The sequence below is a fragment of the Rhinichthys klamathensis genome, unplaced genomic scaffold (genome assembly GCF_029890125.1).
Source record: "Rhinichthys klamathensis goyatoka isolate OS25496 unplaced genomic scaffold, OSU_Roscu_1.1 h1tg000422l_1, whole genome shotgun sequence".
Lineage (NCBI taxonomy): Eukaryota > Metazoa > Chordata > Actinopteri > Cypriniformes > Leuciscidae > Rhinichthys > Rhinichthys klamathensis.
In genome coordinates this window covers 2293797-2298757 of record NW_026606920.1, presented here as the reverse complement: position 1 = coordinate 2298757, position 4961 = coordinate 2293797, and positions in this window count along the sequence as shown.

The following is a 4961-nucleotide window of genomic DNA, read 5'->3' as shown; positions in this document are numbered from 1 at the left end:
CTGCAAAAATAATATCTTTTGAAACCAGGCTTATTTGCATTATGGATGTAACCACATTATATGAAAGAACAAATTTAAGTGTTAAAAAAAAAATGGACCATCTTTATGACGCAGAACGAGTTGAACCTACATGTACGAGAAAGCCGTCGATAAAGTGAAAAGTTTTACAGCTCTACAGGAACAGGAAGTCAGTTCCTGTCTGCGAGCATCAGTCTCACCACAAACTGCACCAGCCATTTTACATGAACCAGTAAGAGCACTTAAATCAAGGACTTGTTTACACATTTTAATTCAAATAAATAAAGTATATTGTATTTTTGTTGAATGCGGTGAAAGAAAGAAAAAAACTCATGGGGTCTTTGAAAAAGTGATGGGCCTTTAAATATTATTGTGGTGGACAATGGAGGGTCTTGGAGTCAAAAAGGCTGAGCATCACTGATTTAGACATATATCCTTGTAGAAGTGAAACAAAAGGTTTTGAGACACGTTTTGGACTCAAACATGATGAAATGCTCCAAGCATAATGATAAGAACTCGAGGGCAGACAGAGACCATATAAATCAATATAAATCAAATGTGCAGAGTAACGTTAGACATTGATGATACGATTTAGAGATAAACCAATTGTTTGTTCTGTACTCTGAATAGTGAACTCTTTTTATAATAATCCTCAGACGTAACTTACATTATGAAAACATGAAATGGTTAGAAGTTAGAACTGATATGATACAATGTGTCTTATTCGTAACTTACAGTACAGCTCTTTTTAAAGTACATGTTTAAAGTAGCTTTACAAGTACCACCAGTAAGCAAACAGAAAACGACTTTGGCAAGGAAAAATATAACGTGTGAATCTGCATAACAAAGTGCGTTTCGTTCTCGTGGGATGATGTAGGATTGTGGTGGTTTGATCTCTTTCTCGCGCACTAGTGATGATGACACACCTCTGATAACGGAGCTCATTCACAGAGGTTACGAGCGAGTGACACGCTAATCTTCAGAGAAGCAAAAGTCACGCATCGGATAAAACCTGACCTGTGATCTAAGACACAGAAAAAAAGTGAATAAAATAATTAGATATACCTTTCAGGCGCGGAAAATCTTGAACTGTGTACTGCAGGGGGTTGAGGAGTCGAACAGCCCAAATTCCTGAGATTCCGGAACTCTCACTGACGACGCCAGCAAAAGCACAAGTGTGAAGTAAGAAACTGTTGTCTCATTGCCACAAAATAAAAGTCCCATCACAGCTGAATGTAAATGTTGCTTTAAGTCTCAGAATCTATGCACAAAACCGTCCCATTTAAATTGTTATCAAAATCGGGCTATTTCGGGGTATTTGATTTCTTCCTCTTCCAGATTTCATTATATGAAGGATTTTTTGTATGAAGTAAAAAAAAAAGAAAAAAGATTTTAGCTCTAAATTTTGTTCTAAACATATAACAAGTTTTTCAACAACTGATTCTTCAACAGAACATTTATTTCTGTACATTCTCTAGATGTAAATTCTCTGGATTTCATATTGTAAATTTTAATTTCATAATTCAATATCCAGGGACGGATTATGATTGCAAAGGCAAATTATCTCCAAAGGCCACCCAATTTTTTTTCCACTTTATTCCTGGTGTCAGAATTATATGAAAAAGTGGGTACATTTCTCTTTGTGGTTCAGGAGACATGAAAATCACATGAAAATCACCATTAGCGCTGACATCACTTCAAGATGGAAGCCAAACAAATCCTATTGGACATTTAGTTGACCTCGGCAACATAAAACATTCTTACCTAGAGACCATTAGGGTCCCAAAAAAAACAGGTTACAAAAAAATGCCAAACGGATACATGGGAACCTATTTCTCCTGCTAGACAGTGCTGAGGAATGTGATCCTGATAGTGCAAAGTATTAAAAGTTCTACCACAGTTGGAACAAGGAAAAAGAAAAGCTTTGGATGATACAATTATGGAGAATTCTGCAACAGAAGCAGTGCAGCAGTTGTCTATGGGTATAAATTATTCTAATTTGGGTGTCATGTCAATAGATCAAGAAAAACCATGCACTCTTTTTAAGGTGTTAAAGAGTTTTGGAATTGTTTGATTTATTTCATGTTAAATTGTTATATTCTGATGTATCGGTGCTAATTAAGGTTGGTGAAGGAATAACTGTCCCAGTAACAGTCACAAGAGGTATTAGACAGGGTTGTTCTCTTTCTGGACAATTGTCTTGTAATTGAACCTTTGTGTAAGTTAAGGAGAGATCTGGGTGGTTTTTCAGTTGCAGGTGTAAAGGAAACCTTTGAAGTGTATACTGTATGTCTGCCTATGTCGATGATATAACTGGTTGGACAAAATGATGTTACAGCTTTGGAATCTCATATTGCTTAAAGGTGCTCGTCACTTCTTGTTGACGTTCAAAGTATTGCCAAACAAAACGGAGACTAGCTAGACCCTCCCTCCTCCTCATCCCCTCCCCCCTCCTCATCCCTTGTGTTGGTTAGGCGAAAATGAACGTCCATTTAGAAAAACAAAAAAAATGGATTTACCCACCTGTCCAGCAAAAACAGAGCTTCCTGAATGTCGGATTGGAAGCCCTTCTGCCGGCGGAGATCTTGCCATCTTTCGAAGGCTTTTCCAATGTAAATTCGGGACTTCACGTGTTCCTCATCTTTTTCGCTCTTCTTTGCAATTTGTTCATCGGAACGTCGTCTCTTTGGTCGTGTGTCGGCCATATAAACTTAAAGAGAATATAATTCTTACTTCCCTCTTCATGCTTCTCTCTCCTGTAGCATCTGGACCAATCAGACACACACAAATTATTCATTATATGTAATGAATAATCCAGCAAACTCACTCTGCCAACAAAGTTCTATGAAACTTCCCCCAAAAACTAACATCCCAAATGAAGCCAACACACTGGCAGAACTCGGTGTCCTGTTACAGGACACAGTAAGACTGATAAGTTTTATGACCAAAAGGAATGTGCAGGGAATTGTGACTCTCACTTAATTCTTGTTGAGAAGGAGAAATGAAAACTTTTAATGCTATATTCTATATATAACAATGTGATACATTTATTAACAATAACATGTATCTAATTTTCCATCTCATAATTTTCCTTTAATGTGGTTTGGCCTATGTCTTCATTCTCTCTTCTAAACTATTTTGGTCTGAAACATGACTTGCATATGGTTAGCCAAAATCATAAGTGTAGCATGTTTAGTCTCTATAAACTCCAATCTTCGTCCCCCATTTGTTAATTTACATTACATTTTGCTAACTTTGTGACGCATTAGTATTATAAGAATCTTGAAGATTCTTTTCGTAAACACCCAATGAAATTAAACATTCAAATGCCCTGCTAGAACACAACGGGTCGTAAAAACTCCCTCCAAAGGGACCGCTTCGTATTGGCTCACGCACCTCCAGAGGGTGTGACATCTTCACGCTTTAAAAATCACTGATCACAAGATTAGCTCTCTTGCTCTCTTAGCCTCTTGCTCTCTTACTCTCTTGGTCCTTCCTGAGAAGTCCTAAAGTGAAGATGATGCTGAACTAGAAGTCCCCAAAGGAACCCAAGCTTGCGCCAGGCTGCGGCCTTGTCTTTCCATTCACCAAAGATCTTCTGAAACTGTATGCATATATGTATGTGTATGTTAGAGTAGTTTAAATGTTTAGTCTAGCTAATAAAGTCTTGTTCATGTCACACGTAAAGTTGTCCGTGTCTCAAGCTCATATCTGGAGTCACTAGATCTTGACTACTTGCTCTTAGTAGTACTTAATAAGAAAGACATTTCCCATGCCCCGGAAATGTACATTTCTATTAATCAATTAATAACGAATATTGAGTGTTCACTGGATGAACCGAGTAATTGGTTGTAATGCTAATGTAGCTACATCAAGTTAACCCGATTAACTGATACAAATATTCATAATCAATTATTTTCATAGAGCTAATTTGCTACACTCCTCCACACCCCTCTTCATGTGTACCCGCACTAACCCCCAAACCCTTCTTTTCGGTTATTGGCTGGAACACTGTTTGTTATGTTTTGTGGTGCGGGTTGGCTCAGTTTTGTTTTGTTGCCGTTTGTGGAGCCTGGGGTGTCTACAGAAACCGCGTTTTTTTACAGTGTGTTCATGGGACAATGGATAGTGAGGAGATGTTTGCTTATAGTCGCATTATAGTCCTTCACGTCTATTGCGATCTCAAAATTCCGTCCAGTTGATAATACCTATGTAAATACCTACATAATATCGACTGGTGGCGGCAGATCCTTTTCCTATAACAGTCTTCCTAACATTGTCCGGGAAGCAGACACACTCTGTCAGTTTAAATCTAGATTAAAAACACATTTCTTCAACCTGGCATACACATAGAACACTATACATTCCTAATATTCAAATCAGTTAAATTATTATTAGGCTGCATAAATTAGGTCAGCCGGAACCGGGAACACTTCCTATAACACCTGATGTACTCGCTACATCATAAAATGAATGGCATGCTAATTTTAGTGTTTCTGTTTATTCCGAGGTTCATCTCCGAGGTAATCAGCCGGACCCGGGCCGTATCCAGATCAGATGGTGGACTTGCGCCTAGACACGACCACAACGCATCCCTGAAGTGTCAGCAGAGATTGTGTCTACTAGACTCTCCCCTGTGAAGGCCTCATTGACACGACAGCCATCGGGACCGATCCTCCACAAACCCGTCTCCATACGCGCGTGATGACTCCGATCTTCAACCAGATGAACTGCATAATATAATGTTCTGATCCAATCTGACTTCTGACCTATAATGCTGCCTGAATCATAATCATACACTGTTTGTTCGTTGTTCGTCTGTTCGTTCGTTGGCCAGAGGAGAACTGGCCCCCTGACTGAGCCTGGGTTCTCCCAAGGTTTTTTTCTCCATTCTGTCACCTGATGGAGTTTTGGTTCCTTGCCACTGTCGCCTATCTTCGCCT